This window comes from Cicer arietinum, chromosome 7 (genome assembly GCF_000331145.2).
Source record: "Cicer arietinum cultivar CDC Frontier isolate Library 1 chromosome 7, Cicar.CDCFrontier_v2.0, whole genome shotgun sequence".
In the NCBI taxonomy this organism is placed as follows: Eukaryota; Viridiplantae; Streptophyta; class Magnoliopsida; order Fabales; family Fabaceae; genus Cicer; species Cicer arietinum.
This window is the reverse complement of record NC_021166.2, coordinates 56,819,939-56,835,108: the sequence shown is the minus strand read 5'-3', so window position 1 is coordinate 56,835,108 and position 15,170 is coordinate 56,819,939.

Here is a 15,170-nt window from a genome sequence, read left to right as displayed (position 1 = left end):
TAACAGTTATATCGTCATGAAAATGCCGTCGAACTTTCTTGTCAATCTGCCGAAGGTCTGAATATCGCATTTCACGTTTTCTAGCTGCTTCCTGCAAGGCCGCCTTGATAAGTCTCTTGGCACTACCCTGCATTAACATCAACACAACTTTATGAGCAGCAAGGCTTTGTGAGAGAGAAACAACAAAATCAACAACCAGTAAAAGAAATCAAAATCAACCTTCAACTCTCACCATATTTCCAGAAAACTTAAGCCATATCATGAAATTAATTGTCAACAACCTAAAAAATCTGTTCAAGTATCAAGGGAACACATCCTATACTGATGGAAAGATCCAGACCGGTCTCACAACAATGATAGGTTCAGAGTAGAGTCCTGGTTACTCAACATCAGGTTAGGAACAAGGCAACGTTCATACTACTGAACCCATCCATCTGTTTCATATTTTCATTTATTTGAAATTTGAAAATATATTTTCCATGTAAAGTGATATATTATTATTAGTTTCCTAACAATGTCCTAAAACATCACCGCCTATATTGAGAGAAATTCTAATGTGATACGATATATTTACTCATTGCATGAGTATTTTAGACATCATTATGTTCTTATTCTATAAATTGTATTTATCTTGTACTTCAGATCAACTCATTCTTGTCCTACATGGACCAGTCTTAGTTAAGCAAGGTTTGACCTGATCAAATTATAAGATCAAGTAAGAAAAGCATAATCCATCCTACTTTGTCTCATAGCAAACAAAAGCATAATCCACTATCGTATATGACATTTTTAAGTAAAAACAAGTAACATAGCAAAATTATAAACTGGTATATATGAATCTCAAAATAATTTAAGATTCAAGTTATTAATCAAATGACAAAATAAAAGTGGTTGGCTGTAAAAAACTGTGGTTGGTTACACTAAGTTGATAGTGATTCATAAAATGGGATCTATAAGAGAGCACATTATGATGATGTCCAACATTGCTTCTAAGCTTAAAGGTCTAAAGCTTGAGTTGTCAGATGACTTACTCATTCATTTAATATTGTTGTTTCTTCCTTCACAATTCAGTCAGTTTAAGGTGACTTATAATTGTCAAAAGGAGAAATGGACTCGTAATGAGCTCATTTCATTATGTGTGCAAGAAGAGGACAGGCTGAAGCAAGATAGGACTGAAAGTGCTCACTTTACTAGCATCTCTAAAGACAAGGGCAAAAGGAAAAGAATTGAGGAGCCCAAGAACAAAGCTGCTGCTAAGGGTCCAGAACAAAAGAAGTAGACTAAGGATAACAACTGCTTCTTAAGAAAGGTATTGTGCTGGACCCTTAGCAGCAACTTTGTTCTTGGGCTCCTCAATTCTTTTCCTTTTGCCCTTGTCTTTAGAGATGCTAGTAAAGTGAGCACTTTCAGTCCTATCTTGCTTCAGTCTGTCCTCTTTTTGCACACATAATGAAATGAGCTCATTAAGAGTATGCAGGGTTGCCTGAACTTCCGAAAGCCTAGTGATACTGAAAGATGCATCTATGTAGGAGATGGGAAGAAGGTAGAAGTTGAAGCCATAGGAAAATTTAGATTATTATTAAGTTCCGGTCATTATTTGGATTTAAAAGACACTTTTGTTGTACCGTCATTTAGACGGAATTTGATCTCTATTTCTTATTTGGACAAATCAGGATATTATTGTTCATTCGGGAATAAAGAATTTACTTTGTCTTTAAATTCGAATGTTGTTGGAACCGGTTTACTTTCTGGTTATGATAATCTTTATTTGTTGGAAACTGTGGCTAACTATAATGAAACCTTGAATGTGGAATCACGTGGTACTAAGCGAAAAATTGACAATTTCAATTCAGGAGTGCTTTGGCACAAACGTCTAGGTCACATCTCTAAAAATAGAGTTGAACGACTTGTGTCAGATGGAATTTTAGATTCCATTGACTTCACAGACCTTAACGTTTGTGTAGCATGCATTAAAGGAAAACAGACTAAAGATAAGAAATTAGGCGCATATAGAGCTACAGACGTCTTAGAATTGATACATACGGACATCTGTGGGCCATTTCCAACTCCTTCTTGGAATGGTCAACAATATTTTATATCATTCATAGACGATTACTCTAGATATGCCTACCTTTACCTAATTCACGAAAAGTCCCAATCAATAGACGTGTTCAAATCCTTTAAGGCAGAAGTTGAGAATCAACTTAATAAAAGAATTAAAAAGGTCAAATCTGATCGTGGTGGTGAATACTACGGCAGATATGACGGTTCAGGTGAACAACGTCCGGGACCATTTGCCAAATACCTAGAGGAATGTGGAATCGTCCCACAATACACTATGCCGGGGTCACCCAGCATGAATGGTGTAGCTGAAAGACGAAACAGGACTCTTAAGGATATGGTAAGGAGTATGATTTGTCATTCCACCTTGCCAGAGTCACTCTGGGGAGAGGCATTAAAAACAGCAGCATACATTCTTAATAGAGTACCAACTAAGGCAGCGGCTAAAACACCTTATGAGCTTTGGATTGGGCGTAAGCCTAGCCTGAAGCACTTTCATGTTTGGGGATGTCCAGCTGAGGCAAGGCCTTATAGGCCGAATGAAAAGAAATTTGAACCCCGAACAATTAGCAGCTATTTTATAGGGTACTCAGAAAAATCAAGGGGCTATAAATTTTATGATCCTAATTTGAGAACAATTTTTGAGACGGGAACGACAACGTTCTTTGAGGATATTGAGTTTGGGGGGAAGATTAAGGTTAAAGATTTTGTCTTTGAGGAAGAATCGGTAACAATTCCAGAACTGATTCTTCCACCAATTGACTTTCCCATTATTGAACAAACTCAAGATGATCTGGTTGTTCAGGAAGAACAAAATCCAGATCAAATTCAAGATCCTCAAGAACAAGTGCCTCAAGAGCCAGCTCCATTGCGGAGATCCACTAGAGAAAGGAAAAATGCTATTTCGGATGATTATGTAGTATTTATCAATGAGGTAGAGGAAAATGTTGGCATGACGGAAGACGACCCAGTCAACTTTCATCAAGCCATGCAAGATTCTCGTTCAGATAAGTGGATCGAAGCAATGAATGAGGAGTACAAGTCTATGCAAGACAATTCAGTTTGGGAACTTATCCCATTACCTGAAGGAAAGAAACCCATTGGTTGCAAATGGATTTTTAAAACCAAGCGGGATTCCAATGGTAATGTGGAGAGATATAAGGCACGTCTTGTAGCTAAGGGTTATACTCAAAAGGAAGGGATTGATTATAAAGAGACTTTCTCTCCGGTTTCATCGAAGGACTCTTTAAGAATAATCATGGCTCTTGTTGCTCACTTTAATTTGGAGCTTCATCAAATGGATGTAAAAACAGCTTTTCTCAATGGCGACATTGATGAGACGATCTATATGGTGCAGCCAGAAAACTTTGTGTTGGGAGACCCAAAGAATATGGTGTGCAAACTAAGAAAATCCATTTATGGGCTAAAACAAGCTTCTCGTCAATGGTACCATAAATTTCATCAAGTAATTCTCTCATTTGGTTTTGAGATGAATACAGTTGATGATTGTGTGTATCATAAGTTCAGTGGGAGCAGACATATTTTCCTGGTCTTGTATGTTGATGACATACTGCTTGCCACTAACGATATAGGCATGTTGCACGAAACTAAGAAATTTCTATCAAAGCATTTTGAGATGAAAGATCTTGGTGACGCCTCTTTTGTATTAGGAATTCAGATACACCGAGACAGATCTCGAGGTATTCTTGGATTGTCACAAAAGAGCTATATCGATAAGGTTCTCAAAAGGTTTGGGTTACAGGATTGCAAACCAGGGGACACCCCAGTTGCTAAGGGAGACAAGTTTAGTCTCAAACAGTGCCCTAAGGGAAGTTTGGAAATTCAAGAAATGCAAAAGATCCCTTATGCTTCAGCTGTAGGGAGTCTTATGTATGCCCAAGTATGTACGCGTCCAGACATAGCGTTCATAGTAGGGATTTTAGGCAGATATTTAAGCAATCCAGGTCTTGACCATTGGAAAGCAGCCAAGAGGGTCATGAGATATTTGAAGAGAACAAGAAACTACATGCTCACATATAGGAGGTCAGACCAGTTAGAGATCACTGGGTACTCTGACTCGGATTTTGCGGGATGCCAAGACAGCTTAAGATCAACTTCAGGCTATGTCTTTCTGTTAGCTGGTGGAGCAGTTTCTTGGCGTAGTGCCAAGCAAGGTCTTACTGCCTCATCAACCATGGCAGCAGAATTCGTAGCAATTCATGAGGCATCTGACCAGGGCATTTGGCTGAGAAATTTTGTCACAGGGCTGCAAATAGTTGAAGGGATTGAAAGACCACTCAAGTTGTATTGTGACAATAGATCAGCAGTCCTGTATTCTAACAATAATAGGAGCTCAACCAAGTCAAAGCACATTGACATTAAGTTCCTAGTTGTTAAAGAGAAGGTACAAAGTGGACAGATATCCATAGAACACTTAAGGACAAACTCCATGATTGCGGATCCACTCACTAAAGGTCTACCACCCAAGGTCTTTCATGAGCACACTGCTCACATGAGTGTGCTACAGCTTGAGGAATCTTGATTTTAGTGGGAGTTTCGTCCATTATGTAATTCATGTTCTATGTTTAATTGTAAAGTACAAATACATTGTATTTGGACTTTCTGATCAGAAATAAAGTTTAAAGTATTCAGTTTTTGGTTACTTTGTACATTTAAGTTATGGTATGATCTCATTCGATAAAGTAGGACCAGTTGAAAATTGACATGCATTGACCAACTTCATGTAATTTTCATGCTACACTTTTCATAATGGGTCTATGTCATTTAGTTGTGTCAGTACGGGTGATCATTGATGGGTTTAGTTATGCTTATTATGACGAAAGCCTCTTTGGTTCCATGTGCTGATATGATTAATGGACGGGACAATTTGGATTATACTCAAGGTAATTATAATGACATTTTTGACGTCATAAAGTCTAACACACTCCTAAGGATACATGTGTGACCAGTGGGAGATTGTAAGATTTATGGGTCACATATGTAATTAATTAATAAAGTGTGTTAGGGTCATTATATAATTAGCCAATAAACTAGGGGTCAAATAATATATAATAGTTTATGGCTAAAGAGCATAATAGTTATGAAAATTAATAGTGTAGATACCAGGCAGTTTCTAATTTAATGAGGGGCTGAATTGGAAATACTGCAATTTGGGATATAACTAATAATAGTTATATATAGGGGTAATGGTCCCCAAGGCAAACACAACAAGACTATTCAGTTTCAAAACCCTAAAGGAGAAAATTCTCTGGTTCTCTCTATCCCCATCAAGAGAGCAAGGTCTTCAGGGTGTTTTGCTGAGGAAGATCACCCAACCCATTGGCTCTATCATCATCATCTCAGGATTTCATTAATGGCAATTCCCACAGGTACGCTTCCGCCTTTGGCTATTCATCATGTAATTGACATGGATTGTTGAGCACAACGTTATTAAGGTTTTTCCAACAAAGAGACCCTGCAAGTTGTCTTTTTGATACAACATGGGTTAAGAGAAAAAGGAAAACAATTGTCATTTGTACTTGCATTTACTTGATTTTGTCTTTTTTGTAAGTGGTAGAACAAAGATAATGTTCTTTTTCAAAAATGTGGGTCAACACATGTATATCAAAGTGTGAATTGACTTGCTCATATTGGTCTAAATGAAATTTAAAAACAATATTAGAACTGAAGATAGATCAATCAAAACCTTTATGACAAATTTCTTTATTTGATACCAAAATGATATTTCACTATCTTCCAATTAAGCTTGTTTGTGCAATATGAATGCATTATTATTGAAATGACTTAAACTACAAAATTAATCCTTGTCAGTTTTTGAATTGACTTACAATCATTTAAGATGATGCATCTTGCTTTAATATGAGAACAAAAATTATGTCATAACACCCATAAAACATTCTTCTACTTGAGAGAACGTTCTTTTTATGTAATTTTGAATGATATTTTGTTTTTTTGTGAATGAGATATTTAGATTAAAATCAAAAGCAACTTTCAATCTTTAAAACAATCAAAAGTATAAATTAGATCATAATTTGATTAGAATCTTAAAAATTTAATTTAAGATGTTTGATATCTTTAAAACATCAAATTAAGATTTTGCCTCAAACAATAACTATAATTTATGAAAGCTTTAAAATAAATCAGAATTATTATGGATTAGTTTGTGTTTCATGCATGTTTGAAAATAAACCATTTAAGTCTTTTAATAAAGATAAATTTGAATTTTTAATGGAAATTTATTTACAAATTAATTTTTTTCTTTAATTTTATTTATCATGTTTCAGCCGGTTCTATCGATGATAACAAAAAAAGGGGATTAAATAGGAAATAATCTACACGCATGGATTCTTTTGAGAAGAAATCAACTGAAAGAATAATCAATAAAATCTAAGTAAATGATTGTAAGCATTTCCCTAATTCTGTTCAATTAGCATAGAACAAATTAATCATAGGGCTTAATTGAAACCTATGGGTATATGAAGGGATTGAATAAAGAAATGGAAGATATAGTACTTTTGCAAGAAAACTAAAGGTTTAATTTTATCGTTTATTAAATTTTTGTTTGGTATCACATATTTTTTATACAAAATTCTATAAGAATTGTTATAAAGCACCTTTACTATAAAGTACCTCTAAATTTTTATCTTTTTAAAACAATCAAAATCTAACCGCGTCTTAGTACGTTTAAAAAAATATAAGGATTCGTTAAAAAGGAACTAATACATAATTTAAATTCTAAAAGACAATAATATATAGTATAGGTGTCAAGGGCAAGAGTAATTTTTGAATATATATATATATCCTCGAAATATAAACAATGAAAATACCCTAAAGCTATGAGGTCAGATCAACAACCGTCTAAGTATTCTCAACAAACCCCTATCGTACGGATTCTATTTCAAAAAATAATTCCTTACATGGTGTCTAAAAAATAATATAAAGAAATCTACAAAGTCAAATCAGTCAGCCATAATAAGTACAATAATCCAGAACCATCAAGTGAAAATAAATACTTTAGAGTCTAAAAGACACCACAACAACCCTATACACCCTATTTGATCATAAGAAAACACTATAGTAGCATTGACAACGCCCACACTTCGCACAAATCACCACAAACGTAACCTCTCGATATGATACCACTGTCTCTCCCTTTAACTCCTCTAGATCTATCTCCACTCTGGTTAGATCCACAACCAAAATCTTTGGTCTGGGTATCTCGTAACAACTACTATCCTCAATAGGCTCCGAATCCGCGGAGGTGAATCCAACTGTCCACTATGAAGATTGAAAAACACAAGAAAAGTATGTTTGAATTGTGTTTTTAAATTTAAAAACTTTTCTCTTAAAAATATTTATGGTTAGAAACTTAAGACAATTTTTAATAAAATAACGTTATCATAAAAATAAAGAGATAAGGGAGATATATCACAAAACTGATTTATTCTAGTTCACCACCAAAACGGTAGCAATGTCTAATCCTTTCTCACTGGAGAATTTAATCCACTAAATCAAACCGATTTAGGACATCTACTAGTCACCTGACTATTCTCCACTTCTGGTTTGGTGACAACCATCAACAATACACCTTATGAATCTAAATCTTCATCATTTGCATATTGCACCTCGTCATCTTTCCTTTGAGGATTCTTGTAATTTTTAAATTCATTTGCAAAATAAATTAAACCGTTTTGATATATTTATCTTTTCAATTTTGACTCTGTAACTAAATAAATTATTTTCACAAGTGAAATTAAAATTTTTATTTTAATTAAAATCATAAGAAAAAAACGTTATTTAAAAACAGATTTAAAATATAAAACTTAAAATTTTTACGGTGTTAAATCTAAAAAATAGTCAAACTCATTCATAAATAGTATATCATTCAACTATTATTGGTTTAATTTGATAATACTAAAATAAATAAATTTTCAAATATACTATAAAAATTTCCAATAAAATTTATCAACTTACAAGAAATAATTATTTCAAAATTATAAAACATTAAACCTATTCAAGCTTTTTTTTTTTTTGTAAAGCAAGTTATCTACGCGCAATAAAAAGACTAATCACTTGATGTCACTTAAACTTATTTAAAAAGATTGACTTCTTTATATTTTTCCATACACAACCATCAAATATTGAATCTGACCAAATACCTAAAGGTAAATTCCCTTATTTTGAGTTATAATTGGTTGGTCATAACTCCATACTATATTTGTCCGATCACAATAATAGCTGCCTGAGTAAGTTTGGTGTGTTGTGAGTAAAGATTACAATAAATGAAAAATAAGATGTTTGTTTTTGGAAAAAAATAAAACAAACCAAATAATGGATCCACTTATTTTGAGATAGAATTGGTGGGGGTTGAGTGTGTCGTCACAATAGCCAAACCTTGCTGCTATATTTGTCCGAACACATTTATAGCTGCATGACCAACTTAGGTGCATTTCCGAAGTCTTTGATCAGGTCTTACAAAGGATTAGATTCAGGCGGATTTTGTTTTCTCCATCACTCTGTTTGTCTCTGATTAATTGGAAAAAATTTGTATTTGTTTTTTTATTGAGTTTGAAATTTGAGTATTTGTCTTTACTCTACAAATATCAGATTTTTCTACATCTGATTCGGTATCTTTATATATATAAAATAATAAATTTAAAAATTTAAAAATTATATTTATTATAATTAATATCATAAAATAATTATTATTATAAAATAAAATTAATATTTTCTATTGATATAAGATTCAAATTTATATAATATAAAAAAATTAAATAAAATGAATAAATAAATATATTTAAAATTTAAAAATGATAATAATTTTATTATTGGTTAGGTTTGGAGACCGATGTAAGACAAATATCAATACCCTAAATTCACTTAGTTTGTGAATTTCAAATTGCACTTAGTCAAAGAAAGTTTTTCTCATCAAAATGGAACATGTTCAAGTGAATAATCACATGTGAAAGGTTTGTTGTCATGTTTATATGGATTAATAATCTAATAGAAATATCTTATAACAGATAAAGTCGTAAAAAATAAAATAAAAATTGTTTAATAATTGTCATTCTCACACTAATTTATAGCATTTTTTATATTCTTTTTTAAATATTGTTTCCTTTGAATTTTAATTTAATTGAACTCAAATCTTGATGAGTTTCAGTTAAAATTAAATTTTTAATGAGTTTCAATTTTTAGTCAAATTTTATTTGTCCCTCAATCGAATTCTGAATTGCTAATATCATATTTATCGAGATTATATCCAAAAAAACAAAAACAAAAACAAAATAACGTTTGAAATTTTAACTTATAACATATCATTTTTATCTTTGATATATATATATATATATATATATATATATATATATAAATATATATATATATATATATATATTTAGAAAATGTTAAAATTATTAATTAATTGTTATATGAATATTTTATTTTTATTATAAATAGTCACACATGCAATTTTATAAAAATAAATTAAACTTAATATAAAATCTCAAACGATGTGGGCACCTACTTGATCATACTACTCATGCTACTCACCGTTTATATACATTTAGGGATGACAACATAATTTGCACTTGTAGGTACCCATCGAACCCGCTTTATTTGTGCAGGAAAAATCTTCTTTGATTAGATGCGAGTGCGGATGCAGATATTTTTCGAAATTAAATTTTGGGGACGGGAACGGATTTGGGGGTGGTGATATTCACTTTGCACCTGTACCCGAACTCGCCCCGCAAATAATATTATAGTCGTTTTTAAATTTTCTATACATATACATATTAAATATACTTAATATTTTTTAAATATTAAAAATTATAATCTTATCTCTATAGATTTTTTTTTTTATAATTTTATCCTTGTTTAATAATAACTATTTTATTTTATTAATTATAATAGATGTGGTTTTTAAATTTATAATTTTATATATACGAATGAGTGCATATGTGAGCGAGGAAACATGGACCCATTGTGGGCGGGCAAGGATGGGGCTTAATTTTTACACTTCCTGTAAAACGGAGACGGGGTTGATCCACTGTCGTACACAGGTCAAATACAAGTGATAAAATATAGATAGATGTAATAACTAAAGTCGTTTCACAATGACTTCTGATATAATAATATTAACCAAATTGAAAGTTGAAATTAGAAAGGTGATTTTTAATATTTTTGTTTGAACATATTAGTAAAATGATTAATCCACTTATTCGAGTTTCAGACATATCACAGATTCTATCAACGAGTTTAATTTCTAATTCGTGATTCTATTCCTATTTGACTATATAATTGATCAAACAAGCGTAATCAACTCTATATGAATTCAGTTTCTTTGACTGAATTAAGCATCACAATAATCAATATATTATAATTAACGATCACTCGTCAAAAAATTATAATTCAATAAATTAGAAATCGAATTTTGTCAAACTAATTTAATTGATCCTATTGAGATTCAATTTAAGCAATTAGAATATCAATATAATCAAATAAATAGAATTAGAATCATGAAGTGAAATTGACAGTGTTACCTGAATCTCAAGGTGTTAATAAAACTCTGAACTCGTTGATTAATCTTATCAAATTAGTCTTCCATGAAATTAAAATAAAAAAAAGTGTTTATATCTTTCTGGTGCTGGTTCTCAATCCGAAAATACAATGTCTAAGAAAGGAAAGAAACTCTCAATATATAGTACTCGATTTTGAGCTTTAAAAACAAGTAGTCCGCTATTTAAAATTATTACGAAAGTCTATATTACAAAATCTGCAATTTAGGCATAGTAAAGTTTGGCATTGGACTTTTATTCCAACACAAAAGTTGTAGCTATGATTTTTAGCTTTCCAATGCTTGCTCACATGCGTCAATCCGATATCAATAGCTCAAGTTATGACTTATAGAGCGAATAGAGGTCAAAATATAAATAATAAAATTATAATTCAATTTGGACCCAAAGTTTAGAAACAAGCTAAAGAATTATTCTAAGCTATAAAGAGCTTTTAAAATACCAAAGTAAAAAACTAGAAACATGTGTCCAAATGCTATGATCAAATTCTCCCATACTGAAACTTTTGCACTCCAAGCAAAGCAATGCATGCGATTCCAAATATTTTCAGAAATGCAAAGTGGTGAGCAAAAGAAAAAATTTAAACTTCAAAGAATATGACATTTATGAATAGTTTTTTATTTTAATCACAACCAAGACAAACAAGATGATAAATTAACTAAAGAATGCATCATAAGTGATAAAGTTCTCACAAGATATAAAGTTCTCTCAACTACTCAAGTGTTTGAGTGACTGTTTATACTCAAAGCACATTATAAAAACTAGCATTACCATAGGTTTGACAAACCTTTAACATTTATATTTGAAACACATGTACATAATGATCAAAATACCTTTATTCAGATTGTAACGTGGTTAGAGTAAGGATGAGATAATCCTAAAGAGATTTTAACTAAAAACATTAAAAAGCAATTCACCAAAATATCACTGACTTTTATTTTCACATTATCTTTGCTCACAAAAAACAAAAACAAATAGGGTTTGAATTTTTAACTTATAACATATCATTTTTATCTTATATATATATATATATTATTTTTAAAAAATATTAAAATTAGTAATTAATTATTATATAAATATTTTTTTATTATAAAGAGTCACACATGCAATTTTGTAAAAATGAATTAAATTAATATAAAATCTAAAACGGACGTGGGAACCTACTTGATCATACTACTCACCGTTTGTATACATTCGTTAAGCCCTACGGAGAGAATGTGTAAAATATTAATAAAAACTGCCTCAAAACTTTTAAGAAAATAACATTACCTCTTCTATGAAACTATGGAAGATACCATCGATTGACCACTTTATATGACAGGTATAGGGGACCACCTTGTACATTATTTGGGTGCATTGCTTTCGTTTTTCTTTCGAACACAAGAGACAAATGTACCACCACATTATGAAAACTTCAAAACTGCCCTACCAAAGTGACTGCACTTTATAAACGCATTTGTTTCCATTTTCTATGTATGAATTTAAATAAAAATTTAATTTATACATTGTTAATATAATTTCTTTTATATTATCAATCAACTGCAATTATTAAATTATTAATAATATTTAATTTTTGTTATAATTATTTATAAAATTTATTGTATAATTGGTTATAATTTGTCAAATAGAAAAATTTATACAGAAAAATTAAATTCTAATATGCCTTCGTTACTTGAAATACAATTCTTACTTGATAAGTTGTTATCAACATGATCGATGATTATGTTTGACCTTTGACCTGCCATCTTTTGAGCATAAAATTTAATTTTAAGTTACAGTTAAAAAAGACGGACCTTTAAAAGTTAAGCTAAAGTTGGTTGTTATTAGTTTATTTTATTTTTTAAATATGTTTTTAAGCTTAAGCTATTTGATAAAATATTTTTATAAGAGTACTGATTTTATTTAATGCTAGTGGTATGCTTCTTTTACTTTTTACTGTATTTTTTTAAATAGTTAATATTAATAATTAATTGTTAATTTTGTTAGAATAAGAAGTTGAATTTACGATTTTTTTATTATTTCAATCTCCAAATTATTAAATTACTTTATGACTTTCTTTTTTATTGTGTGTATTTTTTTAATAATATTTGTTTTAATTTGATAATATATATGTTAACTAAAGTTATCTAAATTTTAGTTTCAATATTTGTGCTATATATATGTTGTTTTTTAATCTAATTTTGATATTGAAAAATAGGTGATCATGTTAAGGGAAAATCTGTAAAAAAAAGGTATTTGAGTAAAATTGGTAATTAATTACTTAATTTTGTACTTTATTTAATTATGGTGCTCATTTAAATTTGAAAAAGAATTGGATTGTTAAGGACAAATTTTACAAAAAAAGACCCGACGGAAATTATTTATTTATTGGTAGTGAACCTTAGAGTTCCCTTTATATAATGGTTTAGAATGATTTAATTAAATTTAAATTTGAAAAATAACTTGATTGTTAAGAGCAAATTTGTCCACAAAGTTGTTTGACCAAAATTAAAATTTATTGGTTGTAAACTTTAGAGTTTATCTTTATATAATGGTATAAATTACTATTTTTTTATAGACATTGTATATATTACTACAAACATATGCATTTGCATGCTTACACTAAAAAAAAATATATTGCACAAAATGAATCACGTATTTTTTTATTTATAAAAAATCGTATTTTTTCTATTGAATGAAGACAAATAAAAAATGAATGGTTTGAAATAATCCGAGTTTGAATGTCAAATTTTATTACTATTTTTTGGTTGTAAACTTTAGAGTTTATCTTTATATAATGGTATAAATTACTATTTTTTTATAGACATTGTATATATTACTACAAACATATGCATTTGCATGCTTACATTAAAAAAATATATTGCACAAAATAAATCACGTACTTTTTTATTTATAAAAAATCGTATTTTTTCTATTGAATAAAGACATATAAAAAATGAATGGTTTGAAATAATCCGAGTTTGAATGTCAAATTTTATTTATCTTTTAATCGAATTTTGAATAATTAAAACTTTATTCTTCTGAGAATCAAAAAGTAAAAAAGAATATTAATTATCCACTAAATGCCAAAAATATACAAAATATTTATTCACTAAACTGTTGATGTAAAAACTAATTAAAAGGTCAGCTGAATTTGAAAAGGGCGGTGGAAATAAATTATATCAACATTCAACCCTCTTATTCATTGGATTTGATCGTCTATGTTACCCAACAACCAAACATACGAAAAACATGAATTTTATATTCAATTAAATTCTAAATTGATTTTATATGTTAGGGATATGAATACTTAAAGGTTTAAAATAAATAAAGTAAACAAAAGAAGAAGAAAATTATTGCAAAGGAGTTGTACACCGTAGAGTTCAAAAACTCCGCAAAAGGTATCATAAAGTTGCTCTTGATAACTTGATCTTTGTTTTGGATTCAAAAATGCTTTTTGAGAAGTGATGTATATTTTTTCATTTTTCATTTCTTCATCATGTTAGCATAGATAGACAAACAAATAATTTTGTATTTCTTATTTTTTGTGTATTAAGTTGATTAAAATTATTGCTGTATTTATTTCTCTAAACACAATAGAGAAAAGAGAAGAAAATGAGAGAGAATTCAAATCCTTTGATAATTTATCCTAGAGCTACATTTCTAATAAAAATTCTTCATATAAAATAAGTTGAGAAATTCTCTTAAATTATATATTTGGCCTAATTTTCTTTTGGTACATGATTGGCCTTATATTTATTTAAATGAGAATAGAAAAGACAAAACCCATGTAGTATATATGTTATATATATTGAGTCTATGTTTGATTTCAAGGTTATTCACTGAAATTTTATCATTTTTATCACAAAATCAAACAAGCATTCATAATATGATGTTATAATTTTTGGTATATCTCCTCCTAGTCCTTCAAATAATCAAAAGTTTTGAAAGGTTAAATAAAAAAAATTAGTTAGGTCTTTTAATTATTGACTTAAAATTATTTGAAAATAAAAGAAAATTTAATGCAGATATTTTACATTAAATTTTTTTACTTTCCTATGAGACTACTAAGTGAAATACTTAAGTATTTTTTGACTACATAAGAGTACTCTTTCGATCAAATTAATTACTCAAAATATATAAAAATCTATTTAAGAGATTGATTTCTTTTTTTATATACTACTCTATTACTACTTTTCTATGTGAGTGATACAACTAGTGTACATAGAGGGGAGCATTAAAGTTTTATGGAAATGAATTAAATGATTTCTTTCAATCCTATTGTTAGTGAAGGTAATTCTTGTGGCAATTTTGTTGTCTAGATCAGTGCCAGTAGCCTCTAATTGTGTTACATGAGTCTCTTTTTTGGTTATCTTCATTTTTGCTAGTGATTTAAGTGTTTACTTTTTATGAGAGTAGTTTCTTGATCATGTTATGTTTCTTTTTTCCTTTATCGTGTAACAAAAAAACTCTATACTCTAAATATCAATTTCCTTGTGTATTGGACTTTCCTCGAAAAAGACTTTCTAATGGTTAAGG